Genomic DNA, 18,585 nt, shown 5'->3' on the forward strand with positions numbered 1-18,585 from the left:
TTGAGAAGGCTATTGGTAAGCACTAGCACATCAAAGGGAGGATGATCAGGGGACTTAAACCATACTCTAGAAGGTTGAGTTAAATCATAGGATCATAGAGCAATAGAAATCATCTAATTCAACCCTCTCATTTTATAGATGAAGTAACTAAATCCCTGAGAGTTTAAGTGACTTGATTATTAGTGATCTAGTTTAGCCTAAAACAAAGAAGAGTTTGGGGAGGAAATGAATTGTAGTGGAATTTAGAGGCATCAAGGGGACACAGTACATAGATCAGCAGGACTAGATGGTCAGGCAAATCAGAGTTCAAAATCAACCTCAGATACTTAATAGCTGTGCGATTGGTTGTGTGGCAAGTCATTAACCCCTATTTGCCTCAGTTCTCTCAACTGTAAAATGGCTGTTGTGAGGATCAAAGGAGATAATATAGTAGATTCTGGTCATTCGTGGCAGTTATATTTCATAAAGTCAATGAGATCTCAACATTTACTTTAGCACTTCCTAGAGTTATCTCATGTAGATATTGGTGAATTTTCCTTTTTTCTGGAAGTACCATATTGTTGATTCTTTAACATTGAACTCATGACCCCTGGCCAACGCACTATAACTCATACCCTGAATGAATTATATCTAACACATCATCCTTCTTGCATTTAGGACACTAGACAGCACTTCAGCACTATGTTTGGGGTCAATTCAAACAATGAAATTACCAACAAAAAAAACAGAAGTGGAAAAATGTGGCACCAAATAGACCACAAAAAAGATACTTGTTTACAGTACAGAAGCTGAAACAAGAAGGCAGAGTGTTGCATAGTTCAACTAGGAAGCTCATTTTTTGATACACTATGTCAGCAAATAACCGTGAAAGTACTAGGAGTATTGATTTTTGGGGTTACAAATAATTGTTAGCAAGTCGATAAATTAAAAAATATGCTATCCACAAATAATAAGGATTGACTGTTTGCAGAGAGCTTAGTATAATGACTAACAGATAGTAGGTGCTATTATAAATACTTGTTATTATTATTATTGATAATATCAGGATTTGTTTTGCTTGCTCCCAGAGGGCAAACACAACTAGAACCAAAAAGCAGAAGGAAATGTGACAGTCAGATTTCATTTCAATGTATAGCTGAGGTTTCTAAAAATTAGAATTGTCTAAAAATGGACCAATGGGTAGAAAGTATAGGGATGAAAATTTGGGGTATAAAAGTGTTTCTTAACAATCTGAGTTTGACAAAAATGAAATGGGCAGCTGTGTGTGGTACTGTATTGCTTAGTACTGGTGGTTTGCAAGTGGAGTCTGGGTTGTTCTTTGTAATGTGGGAATTCATGTGTCAGATTTAGGACACAGTACATATGGCTTCTGAGAACTATTCTAGCTTTATAAGATTCTATGATTCTAATTGTCCCAAGTTCTCTGAAATATATTTTGAATACTTCGCACTGCTGGAAGATTGCATTGTTGGCATAAATCATGCAGTCCTTATATGAGTTGTTTTATATGTGATATGATCATCTGGGATGTTGTAAAGTTAGTAAAGAGCTTACAAAGAAGCAGAGTGTTTTGTTTTTGTTTTTGCTTTTTTAACTCTGTGGCATCCGTCTTACAACTAATCCTTGGTACCACAACAAAGACTTAATGAATTTTTTACATTAACAGGAGGGTTAAATTAGGGGGGGAAAAGTCCTTAGAATAGAGACCTAATGAACATGTTTCAACTTTAAAGAAAGCTGAGCTTAAAAGTCAGTAGTGTGAGTAATTTGACCAATATATGGGTGATTAAAGGACTGACTTCCATTTAAATGAATTGGTATTTTCATGTAGCAGTCTACATATATGCTTAGAACAAATAATGATTTACTTAGGCTAACTTGTATAAGTGAAGTCAAATAAACAGCATTTATTAAGAGCTTACTATGTGCCAGCTACTATGCTAAGCACCAGGGATTCCCCGCCCCGCCCCTCCCCCCCCCAAAAAGGTACAGCAGTCCCTGCCTAAAGGAATTTATAGTGTAATGGGAAGAGAGGAGAAGAAACAATTTGAAAGTGCTTAACTTCATATGAGACATATGTGTGTATATCTATATATTTCTACATGTGTGTATACATACATACATACATACATACATACACACAAACATGTATAGATTCCCTCACCCTCACCCCCATCCCCAACACACACACCCTGGCATTGTGGGAGAGTATGAAGTTTCTTATGAAAGGTGAGATTTTGGGTGTTACTTGAAGGGAGATGGGGAAGCCAGCAAAAAGGAGAGGAGAAAATTCCAGTCAGTAAAAATACAAATCAAAACATGGATTGTTGTGTATGAGGAACAGTAGGAAAGGCAGTATCACTAGATCATATAAAAATATAATAATTTCATTTGCTTGACTTAAAAATGAATTTATTAGAAACATAGAGAGTGATTTCAGTAAAATGGTACATTTTTATTAGTAATGTGTAATAGACAACTTATATTGATAGCAGAATATAAGCATGGAAGAGATTTTTAAAAATCTAGTAGTTTATAATAAAAAAAGAGGGCAGGAAAACCCTTCAAATAGTGAAGTCTCTCATCTAAAATTTCTCTTACAAACTAGAATTAAGACTTCTGTATGGTGTTTCTGGTTTATCTTTCTATTCTAAGAAATTATATACCTTAAGAGAAGTGAAAAAAGAGATAGTAGATAATATTTGTTTTTTCTAGTTAATAGTTTCCTTTTGTTCTTAGTCAGCCCTGGGGATCATTATTATTTTTATTGTTTTTTAAATTTAGCATTTATTATAAAACCAGAATTACTTTATGTGGCTACTTTATATGACAAAAGAGTGAACCCTATTTGTTGGGCTTTGGTTATTTGTAAGTTAGGTCATGTAGGCAAGATTGTAGTAGTTAAAAAGATAAATTGGGTGACAGCACAGTAGGGCTGAATTCTTTTCATAGAACTGGAGAAAAGTTTCTTTTACTTAATTAGGTAAAATATCTAGTGTGAGTACATTAATCATTCTTTGGAAAAAGTATAGATTACATTAACAAGATGTTATACATTGTGATGGTCCTGATCCTAGGTGCCATATTAGGAAATACTGACCTTGAATGCTACTAACGTTAGTTATCTGTTTCATTTCCTTTCACTCTGTCCTTGTCCCACTACCATGTTTTTGTTCCTTGACAGTCTTCACTAGGGAACAGAGCAGATAAATTCTTAGATTTACCTACTCTCTTCTTAAAAGTGTCTCTTGTTGAGGTAATTTCAATGAGAAATTTATATAATATTGATTAAGCAGCAGTATTGTGACAAAGTGGCAGAGTGGTTTGTGGGAGTTTTATTATATATATACATATATAATATTTTCCAGTCTGGTTTCAGAACCCAGCGTGGCTTGGAGACAGCGTTGGTGTATTTGAAGGATGATCCTCCTCGAGTGCTGGATTTGAGACAACTTTCCATGCTGATTATATTAGAGCCTCAGCTGCTTTCGTGTTGGTCATGAGGTGATGCTGAACCGAATGCTTGAACTAGCAGGAGTGGATGGGATTACATTGGAGTGGTTCCGTTCGTTCTTTCCGGGTAGGTATCAGTTAGTAGTGATGGGTGAAAATTGACACTGAGGGACCTCCCCTGTGGAACCCTATAGTGGTCAATTATTCTACCATTCATACTTAGTGGGTGTGAGAGATCCGTTGGGGGAAAACAAAAGGCAGTGTGATTGGACTGATCATAGAGTATGCTGAGGATATTTCTCAGATTGAAGTTGTTCAATCTCTTTTACTTCTCTTCTGCCATTGTTTAAAGGTGTAGACTAGATCTGAAGTTTAGAAGACAAGAAAGAGTGTGACCAAAAAGAAGGTAAATTCAGGAACCCCTTGTATATTCAGTAGTTGTGATTTATCTAATGAGACCTACTGTAGGCATTGATCAGTTATTGATATGGTGTTTATTTTTTTACCATGAACAAGTCTTAACCTGAGAATCAGATTTCAGTATTAGTTAGAAATACGTACTGATTGGGACCCACTCTTAATAGTCCAACTACACATTTATAATAGCTTTTAAGGAAAGTGATTTCAGTTAACGGTTTATATTTTATTCATGGAGAACACCTTTATTTTTTCAACACTATTTTAACTGAGCAACATAAGACACTTTTAAGAGGTATAAGGTATATGTACTACTGCTTTTCTTTTTCTTTCCCTTTAAAAGTGCTTGTGTATTTTAAGTGTGTGCAGGCAGAGTGTTAGATTAGATCTCTTTCCTTTTGGTCCTTTTCTATAGTGTTATTGTGTTCCTTCTAGAATGTTACTCAATTAGATAATATGGCTTTAAGTAGGTATTCAAAAGTTGGTTGATCATTAAACACTAGGAGTTTTGACATGTGTAATAATAGAATGAAACATAATTCTCAAAAAGTATAACTCAAGACATATATTTTAAATATTGTTATCAGGAACTAGAGGTAAGGCTACTTTAGACCATATTAGACACCGTCTTATATGTTTCATTTTTAGGAATAAAGGGGAAAAAGAGTAGACAATAGTATTTATAGCTATAAGGGATTTTAGAAAGCATAATAGTTAAAAACCTTTCCATTTTTTTTAGAAGAAGAAATTGAGAAATAAGTAGCAGAACCAGAGTTCAAGTTCAGTTCTTCTGCCTTGAAATTGAATGAACTTTCTGTGCATCATAGTATTTCTGAATTTCCAGAAGGTTAATGTCAGAAGCCAAAATCAAATCAAAGAGGAATGTTAGGGATACTTAAAGAATGGCAAGAAAGTAATTATGTAAAATTTAGTGTAGTGTAATGTGATTTAATGTCAAAGGATCTGAAGGAATTTTTAATAAACACAACTGTGTGGCAGTGGAATTATGTGCAGAAAGTTAAGAAAACTCATTTCAAAACTAGTTTAGTCTTTGAATGAATTTCGCCTCTTTCAACTTCTGTGTCTGTAAAATGAAAATTGTAAACAATAATTCTTATGATGTTAAAGGAAATTTGTGAAGATCAATGCATTTCAGTCTGTGGAGGAACTTATATAGCCTTTGCTAGTTTTCAGAAGTCAGGTGGTTATTGTTAATAAAATGCCCTTGTTTAAGAAGCTCTTGGACATTATTTTGCAAAATAGTAATATGTGTCTGTTGAAAGAAGTTTTGATTACTTTTTTTGGGGGGGGGTACTTAAATAATTGCTTGGATTTCTAAACATATGAGTTGACATATAAGTAAATCTATGCTTTTCAATAGGTCAAAATAAAATTTGGATTAGTACTATTCTTACCATAGTAGAAGCATAATCAGTTCCACCGGAAGGTGATGTTGTATTTCATATTTATATTGATAGGTATCTTTATGAAAATGTTCTGCATTGCAACTTCATTTTAGGAATAGGTAGGGGAAGTATTTTATTTGTTTATGAATTGAGTTCTTTGTATGGAGGTAAATGGCAACCGTAATATGTATTAATTGCTGTAATTGCGCTATTATGTTGTGCTATTAATAATTGTGGTCATTGATATCTCTGTGATTGGACAGGTTTCAAACTTGATTGTTATCCTTGGTAGCTTTTGAAATAATGTTCGAAACCAAGAAGAGTAAAAAGTTTAAATATAACTTAAATGTTCCTGGCTTGGCTTTGTGAAATATTGACTGTGTGGAAATAGGTGATGGGTGGATCGAGGAATTGTTTCCTGAAAATTTAAGTGGCACCGTAAAACTTTCAAGAACATTAATTTATGAGAAATGAATGTGTTGGAATTGTGCTAACTTAAATGAAATGAATGCCAAATGGCAGGCAGCCATGGTATTTTAGTGGAACATTGTTAAACATTGGAAAATGAAGGAAGACAAAGAACATCTCTTTTCTTTATATAGATAGAAGAAAAATTAGGGAAAAAATTTTTAGAACTAAATTAATACTCTAATATTTGGCCCTATAATACTAGTACTGTAGGCTTTAAAAGTAGACCATATCTAATTTTCCTTTTCCTTTGACATGTTTTCCTATTTACCTTGTTCCCACCCATATTTAGTGTCTATATTCTTTTCATTACATTAGTTACTTGATTTGCTTTATCAAATTTTTATCTAATTGAGGTTCTTTTTACCTAATTGAAGGACTGATCTTGCTGTAACAATGTTGAAGAAACTTCTTGTTATCTAGATATGTTCCTTACCTCACCTCCCACCCCCATAGGTCATCAAAATGCTGACTTTCCCCAAGAAAATAGTAATTTATTTCTGTCATCTATAGCTGCTATATTTAGCTTTTTGGATAGCGTTACTTCTAGAATTGATTAATAATGTATGTGTATTTTTGTAATTCTATAATTCTATCAGCATTGCAGAAATCTCATTCAAATTTTAGCATTTGCATTGATCCTAGACAACTACAGTTCAGTTATCTAAAGATATGTTCATCACCTCCCCTCTGCCTGCAGTAGGTCATCAAAATGCAGACTTTCCCCAGGAAAGTAGTAATTTATTTCTGTCAGCTAGAGCTACTATATTTAGCTTTTTGAATAGCATTACTTCTAGAATTTATTAATAATGTATGTATTCTTGTAATTCTATAATTATATCAGCCTTGCAGAAATCTCATTCAAAACTTCGCATTTGCATTGGTCCTAGACGACTACAGTTCGATTTACTGTGACCCCTTTATCACTATACCACAAGCATCAGCTTGAATCAGTGACTTATTTCTTCCTTGAACACAAAACTCCCATGACCATATTCCTCCATAACTTTGTTTTAACTCTACTCCCTGATCTTAGTACCCAGTCTCTTTTCCTTTCCCTCTGTCCAGATTCCTTCCCCTTCTGTATTTTATTGATGCCTTTTAAAAAATTTCAGAATATACCACTCCCAGTAGCCTTTTCTTGTAACACTAGCAAAAAATCAAAAAAAGCAAATATTCAGTTTTATCCATAGTACCCCAACTATCCAACATAAATAGAGAGGTTCATTTCCTAGTATAGTCTGTGGAGTCAAGATTGATTTGTATAATTAAGTAGTGTTTACCATTACCCTTTTTGTTTATATTGTTGTAATAATTACCTATACTATTTTTCTGGTTCTACTTATTTTTATCTGCATCAGTTCATACAAGTCATGTTTCTCTGAATTTGTCATAATTCTTCCTTTCCCTACAATGTAGTAATATCTAATTAACATTTTTTTTTGCCAGCAATGTATTTCACCAAATTGATGGGCACCCTATTTGTTTTCAGTTTTTTGATATCACAAAATGTATTGCTGTGAATATTTTGATATATAATTAGATTGTGAGCACCTTGTGGGCAAGCGTGGTCATTTATCTTGTTTTGTATCCCTGGCACTTAGCATAGTGCATGGCAAATAGTAAGTGCTTAATGTTTATTAATTGATTGATATATAGTACCTTTCTGTCTTGTATCACTTTGGGGTACTTTTTTATCAGTAGAGATTCTAGTTCACATGGTGTGCACATTTTATTTTTTTTCTGCATTAATTCCTAATGTATTAAATGTGACTCTTCTCAGAGCTTCTCCAGTAATGACTATTTTACTCTGTCTTTATTTAATTTTATTTTTATGGGTATATCTTAGTTAGAAAACAAGTTTAGGGCAGGGGAGAGTGGTTACTAGCATAATTCATTGTTTCTAATTGTTTTTTCAAAGCAAATTGTTTAAAGGTTTTGCTCAGATTACTATATTCTTTTAGTCTGTAACATTTTAAGTCATAAGAAATCAGACAATAATTGTTTTTCTTGGAAGAATTAAGACAGAATATTGCAGAAAGTATTCTTGTCTCCTTATGTTAGCCATTCTTAAACATGTGTCTGAATACACAGGCACAAAGTCAGCTTCTCAGGCTTATGTGAGGGTAGTAGCAGTTGATAGTTAGCAGTTGTTATCAAGTCAACCTTAAATATTTTCTCAATAAAAAACAGTGAAAGAGGGTGGAAGCTCAAACATATAACAAAGCAAAGTTAGCCTCTTTCCTGTAGAATGGGTTGCGCTGATCTATAATGGTTAATTTGATTATACTTAGATATGATCTCCTTTATCAAAGGTTTAAATGAATCAATATTTTCTCTCTGTAGCCAGCAAAATGTCGGATTCTTGTTCCTTCTAAAGCTTCTTTGAGCTCTGCTGATATGAGGAGTTGTCAGAACAGTTACCATTAAATTTCCTGCATTGCTGTGGTGTAGAGAACAATTCAGTAGTGAGATTGTGAATAATAGAATTTTTGATGCTGTTGAAGGTTAACTAAAGGTACGATATATATTTTTAATTTGTGTCGTTGTTCTTATCTCCTTTTACCTGCCAGTTGTATAGGTTATTTGTAGTGCTCACTTATGAACACAGAATATAATCTAGAAAAGTCAGACTGATGGTACATGAGAAAAATCACTAAAATTAGGAATTAGGAGACTTCAGTTCAATTCCCAGCTTTGCAAGTAACTAGCTATGAGACCCTGAGAAAAATGCATTGAAGCTCCGACTCCTCATCTGTAAAATTTAAGGCATTGGATTGGATTTCCAAATTTCCTTTTCAGTTCTAAACATTTATAAATAGGTAAGCATGTGATAATTTATTATTAGAATTATTTTAGGACATTTTTCTTTGTGTTTTTTCTTCTATATAAAACTTGTTTTGTAGTTTGGTGTTTTTTGTTTGTTTGTTTTGCTGTGTGAATTGTAATATGTGATCAACATTTTCCTAGTATTGTCCTTTGGATAGGGTAATTCATTCACTATAAATATTTTAAGCAACAAAGAATTGCAAGTAGTACTGGGATCTCTTCTCCTCCACCCCTTTTATTATCTGACCCATATTTGCTAAAATAAGGCAGCTTATAAAGTCATCGAAGAACTTTTTGATAACAGTATCTGTAGTGGCAAAACCAAACGGATTACTTTTTTTCTAATGGCATTGTTACAACCCAGATGATTAAGTGACTCTTAAAAGCAGATGCTTGTGCTTTCTCTAAAAGTGAAAGACACTAGTAGTGTGAAGAAAAAAGATCATTCTCTGCTCATACAGATATTGTTCCCTGACTGCTTTATGTAGTTCCTTTCAACTAAAGCCCCTAAATAGAGATATTATAATGAGGTATAGTACATGCACTTCCAAGAGCACACCAACAAACCAAGCTAGATCCACTGCATCCTTGCAAAGTATGCCATCAGTACACACAAGTCATGAACCATTCCCTTGTTTCTTCCCAATCGAAATTGGTTTTGTTGCTTCAGAATGGTTTGGTTAAGGTAAGTTAGACCATGGGTAGCCCCAGTTTCCTGTAAACTATGTGGAATGTCATAATATCTTGAAATAGATGTCTTTTAGACACCTTGAACTCCATTATGTCCAAAAGTAAGCTCATTTTCTTTTCTCCTCATATTCTTCCCTCTTTCTTACTTCCTTTTTACTGTGTCATTGGCAATATTATCCTTCCAGTCACCCAGGTTGACCAGGTAGGCTTCATTCTCAACTCCTTTCTCTCTTTTTTAACGTCTATTGTCAGTCCAGTATTAATTCTTATATACACTTATTTCTTTTTACTGACACTTCCACCAGTTCTGTGTAGGCCTTATTACCTCACTCGTGGACTATTGCAGTAGCTTGTGGGTTGGTCTCCTTTCCTCAAATCTTTCCACTCTAGTGCATAAGCTCTCAAAATGACCTTGATAAATTGAGAGTCTAGCCATCTCATCTCTATTCAGTTATCTCCAGTGGCTAAGTTTCACCTCCATAATCAAATGAAAAATCCTTTGTTGGGCAATAAAAGTCCTTTATAACTAGCCTCTTCCGAATTTTCTAGTCTTCTTACACCTTATTCCCCTTCATATGCTCTATGATCTAATGACATTGGCCTCCTTTCTGTTCCTCTTACTTGACTCTTTATCTCATTTGGATTTTTACTGATTTTTTCTCATACCTGGAATGCTCTCTATCCTCATGTCTGCCTCCTGGCTTCCTTGGTTTCTTTTAAGTCCAGCTAAAATCCTACCTTTTGCAAGAATCCTTATTACTAGAACTGTCATGCTCTCAACATTACTTGACCCTCATGATGATCCTAGAATAGACTTGATTTTGATTAGATCCTTTGTACCAAGTTAAGATTGAGACTTTCAATAAATATTAAGAAGTATATTCCTGGGTTCCTAGCATGGATTGAGGCAATAGTCCTTCATTCTTTCCTCACCTCCTGATTCCTGGAGCTTGAGCCTTTCCAAAATTTCTGACATCTTAATTATGACATTTTCTGAAATAAAAATAACATTTCTGTGATACCTCTTATTTGAATTATAAGTTTATCGCACAGTGTGCCAATTAAGAACCATAATATACTAGCACATATTTATATAATGTAATACATGTAATATAATCATGCATAATATATTTAAGTTTTACAATATACCTATCTTAAGATAAATTTAGGAGGTAGGTAATATAATATGCCCATTTTACAGTTGAGGAAACTGAGTCTCAGGCTAATTGACCATGGTGGTAGATCTAGCAAGTGGCAAAATTAAGACATGTACTTGAATGTTTCAACTTTATGCTGAATTTCCTGGAACATCTGGTTACAAATTACTTGTTTTTACTTATGTTTTTGGATAGGGTAGAAATTTTAAGTCTTTAAAATTTGGGATAAATGTTTTAGAGAATAGTCCAGGAAGAGAAATAAAGGCATAGAGTAAGTGGTTAACTCAGGCTTATATATTTCATTTTTTCCCCTTGCCATTCTGTTAGACAGATTATGTTTGTATTAATATAATGTATGCAAAAATCTAGAAAATTAGGAAGGGATATCTTTTCTGTCATAGAGAGAAGTCACTGGAGAAGTCTTATAAGAGAGAGAAAGGGCTCTGATAAAGTGAATTTCCATCATTAGATTCAGTTCCAGAGTATTTATTGAAACGTGTGTGTGTGTGTACATATGTCACATACATATGTACGTATTTGTTTATTACCAGATTGGGATAGGTAAAGACATATCTTTCTAGAATGCATAAAATTCAAAGGCTGTGAGTGTTCCACCTTGATAGAAGACTGTTAAGAAGTCACCTTTGCAAACTAATTTTCTAAAATAATATGGATAAAAAGGGGATCCACAAAGGTTGGGGATGTTGTAATTTATCTGTAAACATACAATTATAAGGACCTTAAGGAAGATGATGCAGTTCAAGTGTTGTGTGTAGTAAATACGTCACACTGTGAATTTTTAGAATGATGCTCAATTATTATTTAAGAAATTACATCTCAGCTGTATCTTGACATGAGAAAATTTTCCTCAGTGTAATTTTGTCAGTTTTTATTATGTATGTCTACTGTAGATTTATGCTACCCTTTTGGAAGGAACTAACCCTGTATGATATCTGTGCTGGTGGAAGAACTGATAGCTATAAGAAGGACATGATCATTATGTCCTTCAAACGTGTGTGTATGTATATACTCTTATAGGATTCCAAATTTATTGGATAAGAATTCACTTGTTTCAGTATGGTGAATACAAGATTATTCTTGTGGTCAAGAGTACTTGATTTCAGATCTTGCCCTGATATTTCAGAGCTTTTGTAGCCCTGGGCAAAACATTGAACTTCTTTGTGCTTCAGGCAGAGTTCTACCTTACGTTTATGTAAGAGTGAAGTTCTTCTAGAGCCCTGTGGAATTTTCTACATTTTAGAAACCACAGAACAGGGCAAAAAGCCCAAATATAGGTAATATACTGAACCCAAATAGGCAACATGATGTTATGGATTTAAATAAACTAATTTTTATCTCATTTGTATAGTTTTTCTAATCTGCAGTGAGTTTATACTCATAATTAATCTCCATATCACTAAAGACATGAAATCAGTGAAATATGAAATCTAGCTCTCTGCCATAATCTCTTAAGCAGCATTATCCTTTAAACACTGCTTTAGGGCATGGACTTGGCAATGGCTATTTGATCAAAAATCCTTCTGGTTCATAGAGTAAGTAGTCAGATCAAAATGCTCTTTCCTTTTCCAAAATCTCATTTTTAAACTTCTTAGTTATAAAACCTACTTCATTAAGTCCTTTGTTGACATTTTTCTTGCAGATTAGGTCTTCTGGGGCTGCACATGAGCCTTATATGATTCTTGTGCATATTAAAAGTAGTTAGTGCTTAATAAATGATTGTTTGTGGAAAAAATATTAGTCTGAGATCCCTCTGTCACCTTAGGCAAGACCCTTAACCTCTTTGATTAAGGAATATGCATTTATTAAGCACGCACTGTGTGCCAGGCGCTCTCCTGAGTCCTTTACAAATATCACCGCATTTGATCTTTACAACAATGCTGGGAAGTAGGTGGTTTTATTGTCTCCATTTTACAGTTGAAGAAATTGAATAGACTTCAGGTTAAAAAAGCTTTCCCCTGGTCACACAGTTAGTAAGTGAGAGATTTGAGCTCTGGTATTGATGACTGCAGTGCTCTTTTCAGATATATTATCCAGTACCTCACTCAATCTGAGCCATAATTCCTCTTCTTTAATATGAGAATAATTATATGACTTAACTTTTTTTGAGGAAAGAACTTGGTTAGTGAAAGTAATCAATAAGTGTTTATTAAACACCTACTATATAACTGTGCTAAAGGCTAGGTGGTGCAGTGGATAGAGCACCCACCAGTGCAGGAGTCAGGAGGACCTGAATTCAAATCTTACCTCAGACACTTGACACTCACTAGCTGTGTGACCTTGGGCAAGTCACTTAACCCCAGTTGCCTCATCCTGGGTCATCTCCAGTCATCCTGATGAATATCTGGTCACTGGATTCAGATGGCTCTGGAGGAGAAGTGAGGCTGGTGACCTGCACAGCCCTCCCTCACCCAAAACAAAGTCAAGTGCAAGTCATGTCATCATTTCTCTGATGGCATGGTCTTCTTTGGCAATGAAGGACAAACACACATGTAGAAATAAGTGTTAATAGTGCTGTAATGGGATGGTTGATGATTGGTAGATTTTCCTGATCATCCTTCCTGAAATTATTGAATGAATATATGTGTGGACCCTTGATAAAATTGTTGCTTCCTTTTTTATCTAAAATAAAATGGATAGTTCATTAGGAATTTCTGATAATTTAAATAGTTTAAAGGGGTTTTTTAGGATTATGTTAATGGAAAAAAAATTTTGAACAGTATTAAGATTTATTTCCTCCAGTGTATGTGAATGGATAAATAAAGTTGTCAACTTGGATATGGTTATCAATGTAATTGACATCATATTTTGATCCAAATTTAATACTTTATTATAGTGGATTGAACTGAAAGAAATGTTAAATGATTTATCCTTTTGTTTTTTACTATGTTCATTTCAAATATTTTTCTTTTAATTTCTTTTACTTTATTAAAAATTTTCTTCTGTTTTTCCTTTGCTTCAAAGATTACACATTATTTTAAGAGCCAGATGCTTCACTGGAAGGACACTTTTGCATTAGAATTTAACACATAAAAAAATCTCTCATTTGTCCTTTTGGATTATTTATGGTAGAATGTTAATTTCATATGGATTTTCCCTTGCCACCTTGCGTTTATCTGCGTTTGTTCCTTCCTCAACCCCTCAGCAATTGGTACATATGAAGGAATACAAACTAATATTAACATTGGCCCAAAGGGGAAAAACATAATTGGAAAGATTAATCTGCTGCCAGAAAAAAATCATCATAATGCTTCCCATAGTCAAATATCATTTTATTTAACATTACCAATGACACCTTAATGCTAATATTATAAATAATCTAGAATTGACTATATTTTAAAAAATACTCATGATCTCTCATAAAGGAATTGTGTGTGTGTGTGTACACACACACACATATACGTGCACATATCTGTATGTATGTGTTTGTGAATGTATATATGAAGTACTGTAATTTAGCTCTTTCTCCACAGACCTGGACTGTATTCATCACATTCTCTTTTGATGTATTTTAATCCACATTTATGTTAAGCTACATTGTTACTGTTGCTATTATTTCTATTATTTCAAGCTACATTAATTGCTGGAGGAAATTTAAAGCTATTCTCCAGGAACACAGTTCTGTTTGTTTCTGTCTCTTGACCTTTACCTTTTCTTTCTGCTGAAGTATTGTTACATCCTTTTTATTAGTAACTTTTCAGATTCCAAGTCATCTACTTAGAATCGAATACATCAAAGGAACATTAGGATAGGAGTATTTGTTGTGGGAAAAATATTTGTTAATAAATAAGTCCTAAGAAAATGCCTTAGACGTCTAGGAAGAGCACATAGTATTTCCTTCACACTATTAGTATTTCTTAGGCAGCAAAAATTAATAATTGAGCAGTGTGGTGTAGTGAATAAAGAGCTGACCTCAGAACTAGGGAGGACAGATTTCAAGTCCTATTTCTTATACTTACTACCTGTGGGATTGTGAGGAGGTTGTTTAACCTCCTAGTGTTAGGTAGTTCTTTAAGAGTAGAGATTGCAAAGAATGATAGGTTGCTACCAAATGATAACTTCTGAAATAAGAATAAATGTGGTATAACAACTTGAAACTAACTATTCCAGCTTTTAGTTCAGATGACCATAAAAGTTTTAATAAAATTTAATCTAGATATTAGCTTATTCTCTCACCAAGCTGCACTCTGGAGTTTTCTACCATGTCTGAGAAATCTCTTCATGTTGAAAGATTACTTGGTCCTTGGAATTCACAGGCTGGAAGAACCCCTCTGCACCTGTGCTCTCTTCCCTGATTGGATGGTTCCTCCCAGAACCTACATTTATGGAGGGTATCCAGAACAGCTTTCTCTTCATTTCTTATCAGGATGCACATCCATTATGCCGCTACACTCAGTACCTTTGTCAAAACCCTTTAGGCTTCTTTGTATGTGTTGTTTTTCCCTGCCCCTCCCCATTAGATACAAGCTCCCTGAGAACAAGGGCTCTCTTGGCTTGTTTATATTCCTGACACATTGTCCCTGGTACAAAGTAAGCAGTTAATGAGTACTTGTTCACTCACTAATTTTCAGCTTCCTTGAGAGCATTTGCCAAAATTGTGAAGATGCCATGAAAATGATTGTACAGCCAATGATGGTTGTGGGAGTTGGCGTTTGGGACAAAAGCTTCCGAATATGATGCAGGTTGGCTGTGTGTTAGAATTAATTCACAAATGATACTGCTTGTGTAATCTTTTAACTTCACTCTGCAAAAAGGCCATGAATTCTGGTCCAGTACAAACTTCAACAACTTATATTCAGTTCAAATTTGAGACCTGGGCACATGTGAGAAACTATAATGGTTTCTGTGGGATTTTTTCAGACAATCTATAAAATGTTTTGCATTTTAACAGGTTCTAGGATCATCACTGATCCTTGTGAAGAGTTAAAATAAAGAAATAGCCACTTGAAAGATTAACTTTTATACTTATGATTAATTTGGGGGGCTGGGGAAGGATTAGAGAGGAATACTTGTTAGTAGCATAGTCTTAGGAATTTTTCACTAAATCATTTTGACTAGTATTGTGCTAAATGCTTTACAGTTATTTCATTTGATCTCACAATAACACTGGAAGGTAGGTAATACTCTCATTTTACAGATGAGGGAACTGAGGCAGAGAGAGATTAAGTGACTTGGCTTATGGCTCACACAGCTAGTAAATGTCCAAGGCTGAATTTGAACCCAGGAACTCTAGACACTGTCCCACAGAGCTGACTCTATAAGTCCCTAGAGTGGAAGGGACTTGCTTAACATTAAACAGGGATTCTGTGGCAGAGCCAGTTTAAACTCAGGTTTTCTGATTCTAGATCTAGCAATTTTTCCTTGTCTCCTGTCATGATGTATTAGCCCTATATGATTATGTTTTTGAATAGTCTTCCTAAAGACTATTAAAAATTGTTATTAAAAACTAAAAATTGAGCACTAAGATAGCCAATTAAGCTTCCTTAGTCATTATTTACATTTAATTAGCTATTTTAATTATATAACAAAGTAACTTTTCCATCTAAGTTCCCATCAATATTTTACATTTGTTCATTTTCACTTTTTAATAAACTAAAAAAAACTCACCACTATTGAGATAGGTAAATGTTGGTGTGCTATAGTTGTCAAACTTTTGCTCTCAGGATCCCTTTATATGCTTAAAAACTATAAGACTCCAAAGAGCTTTCATTTATGTGGGTTTTATCTGTTGGTAGTTACTGTGTTAGAAATGGACAAATGGACAGATTTTAAATTTTTTAAAATTAATTTAAAATAACAGCCCAATGAAATAAACATTTGGATAAAAAATAACTTTTCAAAAAAATCAGAAGAGTGATGTTTTAAATTTTTTTTTAAAAAATCTCTTTAATTTCTGGCTTATTAGAAGGCAACTGGATTCTTGTGAATGTTTCAGCATTCAACCAGTTGTGATATTATTTTGGTTGAAGTATATGGGGAGGAAATAGCCTTACAGATATGTAATTAAGAAAGGGAGATGAGAATTTTAATAGACAAATGACACCTTAGTATTATTATGAAATTAATTTTTACCTGATGGACACCTGAAAAGTTCTTGGGGTCCCCCAGGATCTGGAGAGCACACTTTGAGAACCTTTGGGATAATTGATAGAGAATTGAGTTCAGATCCTGCCTCTGACACTTAACTAGCCATGTGACCTTAGGCAAATTCCTTAATCTCTTTATGTGTCAATTTTCTCATTCATAAAGTGAGGCTTGGACTTTATGGGCTGCAAAGTCCCTTCAACCTTCAAAAATATCATCCTGTTATCTTTCTTCTGAAATCCACTCCTTAAATCCCTGTTTCTGTTGAGGGAAGCACCTTCATCTTTCCTAAGTTCACAACCTTATAGTTATTCTTGACTTTCCCTCAGTCCCTATCTCTATTAAGTTGTCATGTTTAAAAAAAAATCATCTGTCACAATTTATCTTACATTCAGATCTACCTTAGCATTTCACTTAAGAGTATTAACTTCTTGTTTAATCCCCAGGGCCTACCATGGTGACCGGCCCATAGTAGGTGCTTAATAAATGTTTGTTGAATTGAATTGGATCTTTAGTCTTTAGTAAATTGTCCAAAGGTTTTTTTGTTTGTTTTTTAAACTATGGCTAGGACACATGGAATAGTTTCCATGAATATTTTCTTATAATGCCTGTGTGACTGTTCCTTGCTGTCCTCATTGTACTAGTCATGAGGAAGAGATTTCATTTGAAAGTCTTGTGTTAGCTATATTGGACAACATCAAACTATTATTATGGAATATTTTATTTTCCCCTGTTTCTTTTGGACCTCGTGCCCGCCAAATGTACTTTTCCAGATACTTATCCTTATTTCTTAGTTTACCGAAGGAAAATATGGCATTAGCTTTTTTTCTAGTTGTGCTTTATCATCAACATTTCTGTGTTCTGTTACAAAAGTGGAGTAGTACAATCATTTCTACATAAAATGGCACCTTTGAAACATGAACATAATTAATTTCTATAATTTCTCATGCCTCTAAACTTGAGCCTCATTTATTCTCTTCCAGGGTGTTGAAGGCATATCTATATACATACCTGTATATACACATACAGAGAAGGGTTTGCAACCTCAAACATTTTGAAAGTCTTTGGAGTAGGAGGGATCAATTTGTAATAAGGAGTGCATAGTTTTCCCACATTGTACTATAAATATGCCTAGTCAGCCAAATTATGAGAGCGAGAAAGACAGTGATGAGAGACAGAGAAAAGGGGGTGGGGAGAGGGAGTGAGAAAATGTCAAAATGCCATAATATATTTCAGTTTGAAAAATTAACCAGTTTTATCTCTTTATTTTTTAATAATTTGGGATTTCTCACAACTAATTCATCTTATTAGAAAGTATATTTGTATAATTTAGATTTTTTTCTTAAATACAATAAAACAACATTAAGTGTAGTGAAACCTCTAGACTCAATTATTTCACAATTTATCAAATGACTTTAAGGTTGACTCCACTGAAGGTTATTATTGTATTAACAGAAGAAAGTGTTTCCTAAGCAAATTAAATATAACCACTTCACCTCATTCTAGGGGTTTAACTTTGAGAATGAATTGCTGTCAGACACTTTAGAGTCCACAGTTTGCAACTCAACAATTAATATTCTAATTCCTATTAAGTATCCAATCCTTACAACAAACACAGTTGAAGTACAAATTTGCTATCTACTGTTGTATTTGAAAGTGACTGAACTTAATTCCTTTAAAATTTTAATAAACAGACTTTCCATTAATTTACTTAACCACTAGCTAATCTAGATTAGTGTTATATTTTGGTACTTAAAATAGAGGTGGATAGGAAGATAAAAATAATAATAAATGGGCAATATGAAAAAAAATTATTCTGCACCAGGTTAATGATAGTATAACAATTAAAAAAGGTAAAACCATTGGAAAAACGCCAGCTGTTTCCCATATTTAGAAAAAACACCAAAATATAAAAAGCCTCTTCAGAATGGGGGAAGAGAGGCTTAGAAACATAAATAAACATTCCTTTTAATTTTATTAATTCCAGTTCTCCCAAAACAATGATTTTTGAGTCTTCTTGGCTTTGTAGTACCCTATCATTGATACCATAACACCTCTGAACT

At 33.9% G+C, this 18,585-nt stretch overlaps 1 protein-coding gene across 4 annotated transcripts in view; it reads left to right on the plus strand.

Annotated features, from left to right (window-relative positions):
• Positions 1-18,585, plus strand: part of ASXL3 (ASXL transcriptional regulator 3) — a 243,119-nt gene that overhangs the window by 86,651 nt on the left and 137,883 nt on the right. Inside the window, exon 3 of one of the 4 annotated variants that reach the window (XM_072604511.1) lies at positions 3,380-3,580. The exons of 2 other annotated variants lie outside the window; for them this stretch is intronic. The gene's annotated coding sequence lies outside the window, so the exon portion shown is untranslated. Of the gene's footprint in view, positions 1-3,368; positions 3,581-18,585 lie in introns of all 4 variants that reach the window. One more of the 4 variants, XM_072604509.1, reaches the window with a different exon arrangement.

Source organism: Notamacropus eugenii, chromosome 4 (genome assembly GCF_028372415.1).
Source record: "Notamacropus eugenii isolate mMacEug1 chromosome 4, mMacEug1.pri_v2, whole genome shotgun sequence".
Classification (NCBI taxonomy): Eukaryota; Metazoa; Chordata; class Mammalia; order Diprotodontia; family Macropodidae; genus Notamacropus; species Notamacropus eugenii.